At 49.0% G+C, this 17,057-nt stretch overlaps 1 protein-coding gene across 1 annotated transcript in view; it reads left to right on the forward strand.

Annotated features, from left to right (window-relative positions):
• The first annotated feature begins 525 nt into the window (after positions 1-525).
• The window catches only part of ERICH6B (glutamate rich 6B), a 70,235-nt gene continuing 53,703 nt past the window's right edge, over positions 526-17,057 (forward strand). Inside the window, exons 1-2 of the mRNA XM_042973367.1 lie at positions 526-601; positions 7,593-7,644. The gene's annotated coding sequence lies outside the window, so the exon portion shown is untranslated. The remainder of the gene's footprint in view (positions 602-7,592; positions 7,645-17,057) is intronic.

Raw genomic sequence — 17,057 nt, forward strand, 5'->3', positions numbered from 1 at the left:
CCGCCCCCCATCCCCGGCACCAACCCCCTCACCCAGCCTGCAGCCCTTCTGCAGGCCCGGCTGAGTTAAAGGCGGTCAGCTTTGTGAGCCTCAGACCCCACTCCCCTCCATCTCAGCCACCCACCAAGCTCAGCCCTGGGCCCCAGGACTGCGGAAAGCTAACATCGCGCTGTACGGTTTTGTAATCAGAAAAACGAAACTATAAACATTACATACTATTAAATAAGGAACAAAGCAAAACAAAACCCCACCCAGTCTTTGCCGACCCTCCTCTACCCGGGAGGGGCAGGAGCGCGGGCGCTAGCCGGCTGCAAACACCGGCAGTCTGCGGTCCACCGGTTCCCTTTGGGGGGCACCTGACCCAGGGGACCCTGGCGCAAATAATGAAGAAAACTTGCTGGCCAGCCACTGCCGCTTGGCCCAAGCACTTCCTCCTGGAGCGGGGAGGCTGGGGCAGGGAAGAGGAGGAGGCGCACAGGCTGGGAACTCCAGGCGGCGCTGCGAACTCGGGACGCCGTTCCCATGGTAACCGAGAGCCGGATACAAACGCCGGGGCCCCGGGGCCTTTTGGCTGGATCTGCGCCGCCGCTGTCTGGCTTGGGTAAGGCTTCGCTCATTAGCCTCCTAGTGCTGCTGCAGGAGCCCAGACTCCCTCCTCCGGACCCCACTGGGCAGGAGGGAGTGGGGAACAGTGTGGAGGGTCTGGGAAACTAAGAAGCATCAACACGCAGCCTTCTTTGTTTCTCTCCCCGTTCTCTGCCCCTCCCTCCGTTAGCCTTTCGGTTCCCTGCTTCGCTTCGCTAACCTTTGTGAAGGCCGGTGTTGGTTCATGACTCCCCTACAAATAAAGGAGAACTGGGTCCGTTCCACTCCAGAGAGCCTCTGGCTCTGGCAGTGAAGGAAAAACTGCGGGTGTGGAGGTTGTGACTTCTTCCTCCCAGGCCTGCGTAGCCCAGCCAAATAAGCAGAAGAAGAATTCCCCTGATGGAAAATTCCAGCCCGCCTACAAACCAGTTCCTGGGACCCAAAGCCAATCACTCGGTTTCCTCGTGTTCCCTTCCCCCACCTGTAAAATGGTAGAGAAACAGCGTTCCTAACCATCCAGGGAGGTGGTGAGGAGTGTCCCTTGACTGATGTTCCACAGGTGTTCGGTGCCAGGCACCTGCTCAAGGTCACCCTCCTTGAAAGCGCCAACCTGAATACATTTGAAATTCTATTTATAAAAAAGGCCTTAGGAAATGATGTTTTAATGAGTACACTGGGATGTCTACACTGCTAAAAAAAAAAAAAAAAAAAAAAAAAAAAAAAAGCACCGATTGCTCTAAGGGGTGGGGGTCAAAAGAACTTTTTGACTTCAGTGTTTGTCCCCTGGCATTTTTTTAATGTGGATCCAGATCTGCCTGGGCATGGCGCCCTGGAACTCAGCAAAGCAGGCCATCAGTTGGTCCCCCGAGAGGGAAGGCAGCCGCCTTCGGCCAAGAATCCTGCCAGTTCACTAGAGGGGTTATACAAACGGCCGCTGAGGACAATAACTGCAGCAACAAAAAGGACTTGCATTTGCAAGGCACCATAGAATACCCTGGATCCTTCACAGAATTGAGGCTTCTCCCCTTGCTGCAGCTAGAGTTCCCAGCCTCGGCTGGCAGGGCCCCAGCCACACCCAAGGTCCTGCCACCCACTCCATTCTCTTCAACAGAGGCATCCTTGCTGTCTGAGCCCACCCACAGCCCATCTCTTGGTGGCCTCTCCTAGCAGGAGGGAAAGTTGCATGAAAATTCCAAACCGGAAATGAGATGTGCGGCCAGTCTCCTGTGTGCCTTTTCTTCCTATGAACCATCTATCCAGTGCACAGACTTCTGTTGAAATCCTGCCACGTGCCAGGAGTTGTGTGAGGCTACCGACCCAGTGGCTGAGGCAGACACGCAAACAAATGCAAATGGCGCGTGTGGGAAGGAAAGGACACGCGAGAGCTGTGGTGAAAAGCTCTCTGGAAGCTTCCTCTGGAAGCACGTCTTCACAGAGGAGGCGACGGTGACTTGGGTTTTAAAGAATTACAGACTTTAAATTGCTTTAGGAAATTCAAGACCCATCTGGGATGCCCAAAAAAGAAATCCCACTCGGGAAGAGCTGGTGGAAACGTGTGCTGCGTTTTCTCCAGAAAAGGAAGCAGGACTATGAATGTGCTGAGGTAGAAAACCAAGAGGAGACAGAAACATGGGCCAGAGGATGCCCAGGCAGGAGGACTGTTCAGTAGACTGAGCCCTCAGTCCTAGCTCTGCGATGCTTGTGGGAGCCCACTCTGACTAGAGGTAATCTATGACTGGCCAAAGGCCTGGCCTTCTCCCAAGTTGACTCTTAATGCTCAGTAACGTAACACTGTTAACAGGGCCTCCTTCTAGACGTATCAAGGACTGATAGGAAATACACGAGCCCTACACGTCGTGTCTTGAATAAGCCGGACTGTTCTAGAACCAAAGTTCTCTCCAGTCTCTTATTGGAAGGAACGCATACAACTATCTACCGAAATACAAGGCTTCTCTGGCACCGTAAGACCGGGGAAGCCCGGGTCTCCCTGCTCTGCTGGTGTAGCTGGACTGAAATACACTGGAAAGTAGGGCCTGGGCAGCCGTGAGTCCTCAGCCTAGCCCTTGTTGGTCTCCTGGGATCTGAGGGGTTTTCCTGGCCTCTTCACTTCAGCTTAGTGCTGCTCCAAATCCCTTAGTCCACAAACATATGCCTATGTTCTTCCCGCCCCACCTAAAATAGGAAGTGCTGGTTTAATAACAAAGAGTTTGTTTAGTTTTGATATCTAACCCCTCCAAACGCCAACTGTCCATGCCCTTTTTGACTCATCCCTTTACCTTTTAGAAGAAAGGGGTGCTGAGGCAGCACGCCCCAGGTCCCAAACCTACTTCTCAGCTCCAAATCCATGGAAAACCCTCCAGTCCTGTTTTCACCAGCGGTTGTGACAAACTTCGGCTTTACGCTGGTTCACAGCTTTGAGCCATGCTTTTGGAGCTCAGCTATGTGTGGGCAGCTACAGCCGTGCGCTCAGGGCCCCAGGAGCCACTCCTGACCCTGTTCACAGACACTCTCGGAGGAAATAAACACCGTCAGCTCGCTTCACCCAGGTCGTAATGTTCTCAACTGACAACAGGTGGAGCTCATCAGCCCTAACCAACTCCATCTGTGCAACCGACTTTCTACAGTGTCGCAGGAATTCTGGGAAGCACTGAGGAGACCGTCAACACCTCACAGTGGCCCAGGGGCCACTAATTCCCAGAACTTTGTAGCCTCTTGGCCGCTGAGGGTTCTTTCCTCAGGAGGGGCTCACGGCCTCAGAGGTATCCCTCTTTGAACAAGCCATGGGTCCACCATAGGATAATGGGTCCACCATGGGATAATGGGTCTACCAAGGTCACCTGTTCTCTGTCCTACAAAACTCCTAACACCTGGGAACTTGTAGGATCCTCGTGCCATCCCGGCTCTGCAACACCAGCAGACAAGCCATTCTGCCTGGATTCCTGAGGATTCCAGTCTTCATATTGAGGACAACCTAAAGGACTGGGTCATTACGCTTGGATGAACCCCACGAGCAATCATAACAAAAAGTCCCTTTGCTCTTGGTCTTACGAGCCTTTCCAACTGGGCATGGGCATTTTCACATCACAAATGACCCCCTTCCTTTCTCATATTGTCCCTCCCTGGCCTCTCATCGAAATCTAGAATGCTCCCTGCTTTTCCACTCCACCATGTGAAAACTTCAACTTGCTAGCCAAGGCAGCTAAACTTGATTTTTTTTTATTTTAATCATTTTAATTTGTATTTATATTTGAGAGATAAATTGCAGGGGGGGGGGTAATGAACAGGGGAGGGGCAGAGAGAGAGGGAGATAGGGGGTCTGAAGCAGGCTCCATATGGTCAGCACGGAGCCCAATGAGGGGCTCAAACCCACAAGCCATGAGATCACGATCTGAGCTGAAGTCAGACACTCAACAAACTGAGCTACCCAGGTGCCCCAGCTAAACTTGATTTTTTAGGGAGGTCCACCAGGGGGGAAGAGAGGAGCCCCATTAGGCAGGCAGACAGGAGAGAGGAGAGAGGGCTGTATCACTGAGCAGTAATAGCATAGCCCTTTTCCTAAATAAACCCTCCTTCTCCCTCTACACAGAATTCTCTTTCCACGTCTTTATGGTGGCTAGAGCCTACCCCCTGCCCTCCCAGCCCTAGAACATCCTTTGGCTAGCTTTCAATTAAGTGGGAACTGCCTATGTCCCCACAGGCCCACCCACCCCCCAGAAGCCGGATATAATGCTGGCCTTCTCCTAGCTCCATATTTCCTCCCCTTTCAGATGCTCATCCAGCTTATATTGACATTCTCCTCCTGCATTTTCATTCATGACATAATCACACGATACGGTATTTTAATTTGTTTTCCTGTCTCCCTGCTTAAGCTAGATCTTTCTTGAAGTCTATAGGTGTGCCTTGTGCAAACGTGCAGTCCCAGTACCTGACAGTATCTGGCATATAGAAAGTCAATAACTGTTTGTGGCAAGAAGGAGGAAAAGAAGAAAGGGAAAAGGGATAGGAGGGAGACTTGGAAGCTTATCATTTTCAGTAGCACACTTTCTAAGGTCTGGTTAATACACTGAATGATAGGATCAGATCCATAAAATTTGAGCAGCCTGAAAGGGTGAGGCAAAGCCAGCAAGATGGAATTTAATATGGATCCACATAAATGAACTTAAGTTTAGCAAAACAAAACAAAATACACACACACACACATACACACACACACACACACACACACACACACACGGTACAGAATATAAAAGCTACCTTCAAATATTTGTAGCTCGCAGTGGAGCAAATCTATTTGTGAGCAGCTCCAGAGAGCAGACCTGGAAAGGCTGGTTGAAAGCCCAAGGGAGGAAGATTTAGCAGAAGTCTGTGTAATTTCTTACGTGCTAAATACAGTGCCTCGCATGTAGAAATAGTGTCTGTGATCCTTCTTATCGTTATTACCAGCATCATCGCCATTATTTATAATACTTATAAGAACTGTCCAACAGCCAGCCTCAGGAAGCACTGAGCCCCCATCCCAGGAAATCCAAGGTTATCATTGGGTAGCCACCTGTCTGGGATGTTTGTCAACCTGATTCCTAACCCCTGGTCTCCCTTTCTCCATAATCCTGTGATTGGAAGAACAGTGTTCTGTATATCCTGGATAGTGAAAACCACAGACACAATCCCTGGCTGAGCAAACTGTCTTTTATATAAAGAAGCTTTGGCACTCCCCACATATGTTACAGTGTGTCTGCTTCAAGCAGCCCCTCCAAGAATCCTCTTTGATGTTGAAAAAGTAAAATCGCTTTGTGTGAAAGCTCCTTTAATCTTAGATAGATACAAATGCCTTGTATCTTTGGGAACATGCCAAACTGCTCTTCGTATTTCAGAATTAATCTCATTAAAGAAATCTCTGTTTAATCCCCACTGCTGTTTGCCAGAGATGTTGAATAATTCCACACCTGTTCCTACTGCCTCTGTGCTGTGCTCCCTTCCTGGACTTGGTGTTGTCCAAGAAAACGCATCGGTGGGTGTAGGCTGGATCATGGCATTCCCATGTTTTGTTTAATGCTGTCATTGTAGAAATGTTCCTTTATACATTCCTTATCTCATTTTCTTAGTCTGAAGAAAGGAAAGAAAAGGAAGGGGTAGCTCGCCTGTTATGAAAAATAACAAATAAAATGATGAAGTTGCTTCATTGATTATCCAATTCAACATAAACTTATGATAAACAAGCAGTATTGCTAAGGAAAATGCCGTCTGTATAAGATAACAAGCAGTTGTCTCTTCCCAAAGAGTATAGGAAACGCTTGACCAGATTACCTGCTTTGTAAAACACATTTTGTATATCAATGTCTATTTTACATACATAGAGATCAGTCAAATGAAATTATTGACATCCTCTCTCTCAATACAAATTCTGGATCTCCTCCATTAGGAGCCATCAGTGAATGATCCCAAGTTAGAACCGTGTGAAATAATCACTCATCTATTCACTTCAACAAATACTTATTAATCTCCTCCTATGTGCCAGGCATTATTCTAGGTGGCAGAACTATAACGGCAAACAAAAGTGAGCAACATTTCTATCCTCCAGTATACAGATCAATAAACATGATACAAATGTTATGAAGAAAATAAAACAACATGAGAAGATACATAGTGATTTGGGGTAAGGGTGGGAATGGGGGCAATTTTAGATCAGTGACCCAAAGGAGGCCTCACTGGAGAGGTGACATTTAAGCTGAAACTTAAGGAGGAGGAGTCAAGCATTTGAAGATCTGGAAGAACTTTCCAGACAATGGGAAGGGCTGGGTGGGAAGAGGCTGTACCATGGAGACCAAGGGGAAGAGTGGAGTTCCAGGAGGGTGAGAAAGAAAGCAGGAGCCAACATGGGCAAGCTTTGGAAGCCTCTGAAAGCCTCTGAAACCACCGGAGGGTTTTAACCACTGGAGCGACGTGATCCAGTTTATGTATTTAAAAGACTGCCTCTGAAGAACAGATTATCAGAAAGCAAGGGCCAAAGCACAGAGGTAGCTGTAGGAGATGGTGGGCTACACGAGGGTGAGCACAATGTAGTGGACAGAAGAATGGATTCGGGACACTTCTTGGAAGACAGTGCCAAGAGGACTTAATGACTGGTTAGCAGACTTGGGAGGGCGGAAGAGGGAGGAATCAGGGATGACTCGGAATGTCTACCTCTGAGCAAGGACGTGAATTACACCAGGTTCCCAAACTTTCTCCGTCCGTGGCACCTTTAGCGCCTCAGTGAATTTTTCCTGTTGCCCCCCTCCACCAAAAGAAATACAGGTTTCATTTATCAGTTATATCCAAATAACTGGATAAATATTGCGTTGTGTCTTTATGTCACACATTTATGTCACAACTTCCTCCAGAAACTGAAAGAAAAAATAATGCCTTTATTTCATTTTTGAATGGCCATGATGACTCTCTCACAGAATGTGTGTGCCCACTGGGCACTGAGTGACTTCAATCTTGGAATCATTAGACACAGCCACCCTCCTTTTCTACTGCACACTGATTTTTACATGGTCCTTGCTTTTCGTCTCAAAGACAGCCAAACACCCCGCTCTGCAAAATATGCCATCATTGAAAGGGATGGAGCCTAATCAAAAATTAGGTATGCCTACAATGTCCAGCAGATGTCGAGCTGTTCTCTTCAAAAATTTAAAATCTACTGCAGTATCCCTGGGAGTTCTCTGCAATTCCCAGGGACTGTCCATGCTCGGAGTGGTCAAGCCATTTTGTCCCATGGGTGGGGGGGCGGGATGGAAAGGGAGGTAGTATAAGGGAGGGCTGCTTGGGTTTGATTTCCATGGTGAACATTCGAGGAGAGCTACTGACCAAGGAAGGTTAATGAAGAAACACACTGTACCACAAAAGTAAACTATGCCATATTTAGCATAGGAAAAATATCCGTTTTCCAGTATTCTTAGGGAAGGAGGTTTTCTCCGGCTAATTTTCTGAGTAACTAAGAGCTAACCAGAAAGTTTTTTTTCTTTCAGCTGTTCTTATTGAAAACTATCTTGGCTTGGATTGAGTTCACTCCCTGACATTGTAAGTACTGAGCCATGAGCATGGTTGAACATAACTGCATTGTTCTGGGTCCTGAAGGCCGCGTGGCCATGATTGCCGATAATTCTTACTGCCCTCCCTGTTAGACACACTGTGATCCCAGAAACAGCAATATCAAGTGGATCTTCACAAAATGGATTTTGTTTTCCTACAGTAACTTTTTAAAAAATGCTTATTTATTTTTGAGAGAGAGAGATCTGCGTGAGCAAGGGAGGGGCAGAGAGCGAGGGGACGGAAGATCCAAAGCGGGCTCTGTGCTGACAGCTGCGAGCCCCACACAGGGTTCAAACTCACAGACCATGAGGTCATGACCTGAGCCAAAGTTGGACAGTCAACTGGCTGAGCCACCCAGGTGCCCCTTCCGTAGGAACTTCTAAAAGCATTGCCTTTCCCATCAAGAACACCGCATCAGATAATTCCTAGATGTGACCACCGATGAGCAATATAAAGGCAAGATTAAAACGTCTTATCCACAAATTCCGTAATCCAGAAAAAGCTCTGAAAACTGAAAACTTTGAGAAATTTGTGGCAAACTCCTCTGGCCACAAAGCCTGAACTGCTACAACTCGGTTCAAAGCAAAATCCAACCTAAACTGATGTGGGGCGACTAACCGTTTCTCTTTATCCCACCTGTTGTGAAAATGTCCATGTTTTGCTATAGAAATACTAATGAGACTCACTGCAGGCTCCTGCCCCCTCACCCCCGCAGGGCCGATGTGTATTTAGGATACAGTCACCGTAAGGACAGCCTAAATCAGCAACAAACCTGAAAGCCACAACGCACCTGGCCCTAAGGGTTTGACTAAGGGACGGTCTTTGGAAACATAGGGCCGGAAGGAAGGAACCTAGAGCCCTTCTAGGCCAATCCACTGACATTACAAATGAGACAGGAAGCCTAGACACAAGTGGGAGAACATATTCAAAATCACATATCCAGTTTGGAGCTCAGCCAAGACAGGGCTATTCCTCCCGCCGTTGCTGCCTACGGCCCCATCAGGCAGGCAGCCTCCGCATGGGCTCCCATGAGCCGAGAACGCAGGTCCCCCGGCACATCGGAAGTGTCGACGGGCCACGCCAGAAATACGCTTCTACTGAGATCCTAAATTGAACTAGCTGAAAATGAATATCTGTTGTAATGTGTCTCAATAACCCCACTCTGTTTCTCATGACATCAGAGGTTGGAGGAAGGTCAATGCAAAGGCCTTCTATATGACTCTCAAAAATCACGCCAGAAAACTTTTAACTGGGGATGTCTCTCCATCTAAATGAACTTCCCTGTAGCAAATAGAAACTCTAAATATTATTATTTTTTTTATTCTTTTAAGTAATTGCCATTAGGGCCTCTCCGTATTTAAGGGAATCGCTAAGAATTTGAGTTGTCAAGACCAAAAAGATGAAATACCCTTCTCGTCTCTTTGCGGTGTGGTTTAGACTTGGAATTGGACAGACCTAGTGTGGGGGATCACAAATACGGCGCTGCGTAGCTGTGTCCTAAGGCCAGTTAGAACCTCTGGGAGCCCTGGTTTTCAAAGCTGAAAAATAGGATAATAACACTTTACCTGCCTTTTGTGACTCTTTAAATTTTAAATAACGGAGGCCCCTGGGTGACTCAGTCGGTTAATTGTCCAACTTCGACTCAGGTCATGATCTCACAGTTCATGGGTTTGAGCCCCACATTGGGCTCTGTGCTGGCAGCTCAGAGCCTGAGCCTGCTTTGGCTTTGGAGTCTGTGTCTCCCTCTCTCTCTCTCTCTGCTCCTCCCCCGCTTGTGCTCTCTCTTTCTCAAAAATAAATAAACATTTAAAAAATTTTTGTTTAGTTTTAAATAATGCAAAATACCTTATTCTGTCTAGGCACTTAGGAGATGCTCAGTAAAACCCCACTTCCCCGGCCTCCCTCATCTCACCCTGTTTTATCACAGAGAATGATTGTTTAACCTGGGATGGGGAGGTGGGTGCTGAGCACTGAAGCCAGTGCCCGGAGAAGTGCAGTCCTCCAAAGGATACAGTCTCTCAACCCGCATGATAGTCCACTCGGGGAAAGAACACTCCTCTGCAACGGCACACCTGTGTCCAAATCCTAGTTTGGCAACATTTCACTTGTCTGACCTTAACCAAGTCATTTGATTTCTCTGAACCTGAGTGTTGTCTGTAAAACGGAGATAATCGTGTTTGTCGCTCAAGGACGCCCTGACGAGCAAATTCAATCGGGCACGTTTACTGGTTTGGCAACTCAAAGCATTATACAAATCTTTGGAGCATAGAGAAGCAGAAGAGTAGTACCCCAGATCTAGAAACGGGAGAACACTGTCCCGATTTAAACAAAAGGAGAAGAGAAGGCAGATGTGGCCAGTTATATCCCAGTGAGTTTGATACTGATGCTGGGCACAATTCTAGGGCATTTCCTGTAAGGGTTCGGGAGCATTTTGGAGAGGTGAGCAGCACGGATTCCTGGAGAACAAGTCACGTGGGACCGGACTTCACCTGTCATCCCTCAGAAAAGTGGGGAGATCTTGAGGGAGGGGAAGTCCCAGGGAGCCCAAGAGGAGGGGCCCAAAAAGTAGAGAGAAAAGTGGCTTCAGAGAGACAAGAAGCAGAAGGTGGCCTCCAGGAACACAGCGGGAGGGGCCTCGTGAGTCAAGGGGCGGGGCTCAGAGAGCCAAGGGGAGGAGCCTCTGGGAGCTGAGCCCCTCAGAGAGCAGAGAGGGAGGAGCCTCGATGGCCAGGTCCTGCCAGCTGCCCAGAGGACAAGCTTTATTCTTTAAGACCTTCTCATTTTTTTTTCAGCCAAAAATGTTTGTAGTAAGAGCCTCTTCTCCCACTCCACTTCCTTTTGGATGCTCAGGAAAAAAAACAATTTCCTGTAAACTACTTTTTGTCGCTGTGACCCTCTAAAGATTGTGAACCCTTCTGTTTCCCTTAAACCCTGAGCCCCATTTCCTCCTCTGTAAAGAGGGATGATGGCGCCTGCATTGGGGGTTGTTGCGGGAGGCTAAGGGGACCCCGCACGGGGGCTGACTGGAAATGCTCATCCCCTTCCCCCAGCCTCTCCTGGCAGAACAGACTCGGCTGGTGGCCTTGCGGCTCTCTGGTTTGACATTTGTATCGCTACTTTGGATGAAGACACACATACTAGGAAGCTGGGAGAGTTAAGAAATGACTGGCAGTCAGTCCAATAAAAGGCTATTGGGAGGAGTTATACTGGAGAAAACGTCAAGTGCCGATGAGACAGAAAAGCGATACACCTTCTGGAGGGGAGCTCTGCACACAGTGACAGAGCTGAGGGTTGAGTGTCCTCAGACCCACCACACTCCGTTGGAGAGATCACTGCCTTCACACCAGGCCCGGGCTCCGGACAGGCAGGGATCAGGATTCACACCTCCATTCCATAAATATGTATTATTTCCTACCAAGTGCTCGGCACGGTTCTAGGCACTTGGCCAAATCAGTGAGTGAAACCAAGCTCCCTGCCCTCATGGAATTCACATTCTAGTGAGAGGAGAGAGACGATGCACATAATAAATGAATAAAGTGCTTAATATGTTAGTAAGTGATAAATGCTCTGGAAGAAAAAGGTAAAATGAGAGCAGGTTAGGGGACATCAAAAGTGCCAGAGTACCTGGGGAACGGGCCCCGGGGACAGGAGAGCAAAGGCCTCGGGTGGAACAGTGCCTGGCAATGTTAGGCACGAGGCTGAGGCCAGGATGGCAGGGGTGGGAGGAGGGAGAGAGCAGGGGGAGGCAGGTGGGAGAGGTGATGGGGGGCCAGTCGGGAAAGACCTGCAAGCCTGAAAGGGCTTTGGCTTTCGATGCAAGATGCGAGCCATTGCAGGCTTTTGTGCGGAGGGGTGAGGTGACAGGACTTAGGTTTGAGTTGTTTTTTTTTTTTTTTAATTTTTATTTATTTATTTTAAGAAAGAGGAAAAAAAAAATGCAAGTGTGGGAGGGCCAGAGAGAGAAAGAGGGAGACAGAGAATCCCAAGCAGGCTCCACGCTGTCAGCACAGAGCCAGAGGCGGGGCTCGAACTCACCAACCATGAGATCATGACCTGAGCTGAAATCAAGAGTCAGACGCTTAACCGACGGAGCCACCCAGACGCCCCAGGCCTTAAGTTTTAAAAGCTGGCGATCTGTGGAAAAGACACCTGCTAGGAAGTGCCTGCAGTAGTCGAGGCAAGATGTGATGCTGGGCAGACCAGGGTGGGAACATGGGGCGTGTGAGGAGTGGGAGATCCTTTGAAGGAGGAGCCAGCCTGGCTTCCTGGTAGATGGGATGCAGGGTGAAGAAGAGAGAAGAAATGACTCCACGGGCTCTGTCAGCACCTGAGGGGTCTGGGGAGGAAGAGCAGGATCTGAGTTTGGGCACCAAGTCTGAGGTGTCTCTTAGATGTCTGAGCAGAGACGCCAAGAAGGGAGTTGGGGGTCCGAGCCTGGGGCCCTGGAGAAAGGTCTGACTGCCACCTCCAAACACTCCCAAGACTGTCACGGGGAAGGGGAGTGAGAAAAGTGAGGAAGGCTGGGATCCAAGATTCAGTCCGAGGGCTGCTGAATCGCAGCCATGTGAAAATGGAACGAGCGGCCTCAGAAAGGCTGTCCCGCGTTTATAGATAACAACCTCGTGAAATCATGGCTGAGAGTCGGAAAACAGACTGACCCGCTATGTGGGAGGTTCTGTCCTGGCAGACACAACCACCACCATAAAATGCTTCCCCATTTGGGAGGGTTCCAGCCTCCCAAGGATAGGGGAACTCACTTGTGACAATACCCGTGGCCATCTTTGCCCCCAGGACCCCGCCCTCAGGACTTGGACTAAATCGTAGACAGACCCTCATCTCGAGACCCCTCCACTAGGCTGCGGTGGCTACCAGGGAGCAGGGAAGTGAGAGGCAATCTTTGTGTTTTCTCTCCCCATGCCATAAACTAAGTAAGACCTCAGAAGGGCGTCCACACACACACACACACTCTTTTACCTTCAGTGCTGGTTAGGAGTCAGCGTGCAATAACAACATAGGTCACATTTGTGACTGTCACTACTTATGCCTACGTGTATTGTCTCATTGGATCTCCACAAGAGTTTGGTACCATTATTCTCCCCATTTTACAGATAAAGAAATTAAGTCACAGGAGAATGAAGACTTTCCCTCCAAGTCAGGTGTAAGTGGCCCAGCCCGATTTAACCCCAGTTAACCTGGCCCCAGACCCTGACCACTGTGCCGTTCTGCTCTTTCAGAAGTTTGCTTCTCCTTCCTGCTTCAGCTCTCCCTTTCCATTTTCACACAGTCCGCTCCTCTGCTGATTGTCCGAAGCGGTTCTGTCAGAAGCAGTGTTGCGTTATCGAGCAGAGACTGGTTAATCTACAAAGTTGCCCCCCCACCCCGCTGCTGGAGCCCAGGCCAGGGGGCAGGGCTGGACCGGAAGGGTCCATCAGCGGGTGTGTACAGGACTGTCAGTGAGGGGAGGTGCGGCAAGGGAGCCCCGGCTGGGGCAGGGAGCTGGGCACTGGGACCCAGGCCCCCGCCCTGAGCGACCCCGTGCAGGGACCAGAGGGCGCTTGGGCCTCCATTTTCCTTCCTTGTCAGAAAAGCCAGACCCTTCCTTTCTTTTGAGAATGCAAAGGCAGAGGATGGTGACGACAGTAACTGGTCCCGACAGACCAAGGGTCAAAGGCGGTCCTTGGGCTTTTTCCCTGGAAACACACCAGTATTGAACCAGTATTGATATCCAGGGGGCAGAGGAGGACCCAGGAGGATGTGTAAGGGGAGGATAGCCGTGCTGGCCACGCTGGCAAATCATGTCCTTCTACGTCTTCCCATCCCCTCTCTGCCCAGAGCCATCATACTGGGCCGCATGAGCTGGACAAAGCGAATGCGCTCATCCTCACGGAGCAGCCTGTTTTCCCAGCCCAAGGAACTTGTTCCCACCCAGCTGCAGGTTCCTTGCATGCATTTGGTTTCCAAAGTGTGACGCCTTTCAGCAAGTCCGTAGAGCCATGGCCCCAGTGAGAGAGACAAAGAACATCTCAGGAGCAACACCACCGCCCCCCTCTTGGAAACCAGTGAGGAGACTCTACTAATTCCTTTCCCTAAAAAACCACAACCAGAACGTGGAGCCCTTCTTTAGGTCATTCACCTGGAAACCAGAGGCTGCAATTATTCCTTGTGAGATCAGTCACTTACAGAGGGCGTGCTCTGTTCTTTTTGTTACATTAGTTATGTCTTCCTCATGTATTTCAAACTAAGAATGTTTGGAGATCCTGGCCTTGACCCCTCAGAATGACAAATGGGACCGGAAAGGAAAGGAAAGGAAAAGAAAGGAACAGAAAGGAAAGGAAAGGAAAGGAAAGGAAAGGAAAGGAAAGGAAGGAAAGGAAAAGAAAAGAAGAAAGAAAGAAAGAAGAAAAGAAAAGGAAAGAAAGGAAAAGAAAGAAAAGAAAAGAAAAGAAAAGAAAAGAAAAGAAAAGAAAAGAAAAATCACTATGGAAAAATCAGTTCGCCTCTCATTTGCAGTGCAGTGTGGAAGGGGTTATGTGGATACAAATCTCCAAGATTGTGATCGAATGACCTCTGATACAAAGTTTTACCCCTCTTCGGTAAATAAGCATATGTACAGAATCAGTAAATATCCTTGGCAAAGTGCATTTATTAATACTTTTCTTTGCTCTTTCATTTATACATTCAACAGGTTATTACCGAGTGCCTATTGCATGCCCAATCACCATGGTAGGTACGGGCGTCCAGTGTCGACCTGTGTAAACACGGCACCTGTCGCCACCAAACAGCCCATCTCTCTGTGGGGCCAGAAAGATGAAGCCAATGCATGAGCAGGCAAAGTGTGAGAGATACCAGACCTTTTAGTGGATTGTGTATCTTTTGTTCTCCCAACTTCTGGTAGAGACAGCGAGCCATGGCTCTACTGTAAGGAAAACAACAGGGCCCATGGGAGGATGCGCCCGCCCGGGAATCTGAGCAGACTACAGGCAGTGGTGGGGACAGACCCAGAAGTGGAAGGCCCCATTCAGGGAAAGCAGCCTGAACTCAGCAGCACTATTTCCGTGTGGGAAAGCCCGTGCAGGGTTGCCCGACATTCCTATTTCCACGAGAAGCCGGAACTCTTGATTTTTTGTGAATTCTGCTCATTCTAAATATTCACTCTAAATTTTTTTTAAAAAACTCTTGAAGCCGAATTACCTGTGTCTGCTGTCTTGCTTTGATTGATGCAGCCATTTCGTGAAGCCAGTCTAAAGATTAAAGACCTATAATCAGCTGATTATAATCGGCTGTTATAAAGGGGATGTTTCTTGTTGCGACCACAGAAATGAAGCTGCAATCTGTCAGAAACCGGGGTCAAAATGAGTGGACATCTGAATCACAAGTCAAAACCAGGATGTTTACCTCAGACGCCGGGTCTCAAGTTGCCAATTACTGTTCATTTCCACCTGACGGCTTTTCTTAGAAGTTTCCAGGAGAATTAAAGGGAGAACGTGACGATGCAGCAGCCTGGGCCTTTTCACAAGGCCTGATGAGAAAATGGAAAGAAAAGATTCTTAAGCCTAAATGACAGGCTGCCTTTGGAAAATGCATTCTGGGCCGTCCGGGGGATGGGGCCATTCTGACCTTTTATCTCAAGCAGCTAAAAAAATAGGAAAGGTAGGAGATCCCTGAAGTGTTAAGCATGCCTTTGCTCCCTCACCGCTCCCAGGATGAGGCCGGGCATCCCCGTCTCCAATTGCTCGCCTCTTACCCAGCCCCTTCCTTCTCCCTCTGGCTTAGGGAGCCAGGGCCAGGAGCGCACGGGGGTCGGAAGTGAACAGCCACAGTTAACTGACACGGTCAGCTTTTAAATCAAAGTAAGCCTGGGGAGGCTCCTTTAAAGCAGAAGAGTCTCCCCTAGACATCAGTGTGAGCCCCGAAGTTTTCCCACAGCTCACCCTTTGCCCCAAAGGCGATCTCCTCCACCCTGGTGTGTGTGATTTACACCCCACCTCCTCCAAAAGGCATCTGAGGTAGCCTAGGTCAGAAGACACGCAGGAAGATCACAGTATGAACCACAGAGCAGTGAGTGACAGAGGCAGGAGACTCTACTGTTTCTACGCTGCCTGGTAAATGGCCGCAAGAGCGCTCCCTTCTGGAGCTTTTGATCCTCTCGCGTTCCCGTCACCACCCAGCCCAAAATGAGTAATAATGACTTCTAAAGCTCTCCACCCCCTGACTCTGCCCTTAACTTTTTCTACCTTGTCCTCTCTCTGCCAGGTCAGTTTTCTGGGCCCCGGGTTGGTCTGCTTCCTCCCCACCCTCCCCACCCTTCTAAAATACCAATCTATCTATGAGGCCTGTCCTCCTCGCTGTCCCCAATCCTGCAATCCATTCCTTTGTAGGCTTACATTTTGTGAAGCTGTCAGAGGGCAGGTTGTCTGGAAACGGGTTCCCAGATGCGGACCGTTGAGGTGCAACCAGTAGAAATATAAGCTGATGCCTGAGAAAGGGCGGGGAAGGACTGGCGGAGGGAATGGTCTTGTGGACCGGGCTGGGCAAGCCTGCCTGTCAAAGCTGACCTGCCTGAGTCGGCCTGACTTTATTGGATGACTTCTGGAAGGCAGCTCTGCAGCCGAGGCAGTTCCTGAAAGACGGGGCGGCCGGAGGCTGTCTGTAGACCACAGTCTCCACAGCCAGCAGCAAGTCCTTTGAAAGGGGCCCGGGTAGCACCCCCTCGGTTCACCACACTACCCCACACTAATCCTATCAGAATCTGATCATCTAAGGGCTCTAGCAATCCTAAAAGTAGACAAACAAGCCCACTGGCCCACTATGAATGTCTTTACACGTCAGTCTTCCTATTTTGGGCATCATGGTGCACACATGTTAGCAAGTGATCCTGTGATCTCAGCACTGGTTCCCGAAAACAGAGCTTCCTGGTCTAAGATCTGAAAGAAAGGTAGACTGAGATATTTATCCATTAAATCCCTAGAGCAAACAGGAAGGTTCTGGGCAGTTTGCTTCCTTCAACTCATTCCACTGTGCAAAATGAATATTACCCTTTTTAAAACTTTGGGACACGCTGCTCTAGAGCCATCTATTCTTGCCCTTGACTCAGTCACCGGTCACATATTTATTGGACGTTTACTGAGCACCGGGCATTAAGCTAACCACTGGAGGTAGAGCGGGGAACAGGTCACATAAGGTCACTGCCACTGAGACACAGCGTAGTAGAAAAGAAAGGCTGGACAAGCAAACACAGAAACATAATCAGAAACAGTGTAAGCGCTACAGGAGAGGCTAACGGGGTGGGAGAGGATGGACGGAATGGCAAGACAAAGTCAGAAACCTTAGCAGGCGCCTGATCTCACGGGGGCCTGGAAGCCACGGAATGGGGTTTACATTTTATTCCAAGTACAAGGGAA

The sequence above is a fragment of the Panthera tigris genome, chromosome A1 (assembly GCF_018350195.1).
Source record: "Panthera tigris isolate Pti1 chromosome A1, P.tigris_Pti1_mat1.1, whole genome shotgun sequence".
Lineage (NCBI taxonomy): Eukaryota > Metazoa > Chordata > Mammalia > Carnivora > Felidae > Panthera > Panthera tigris.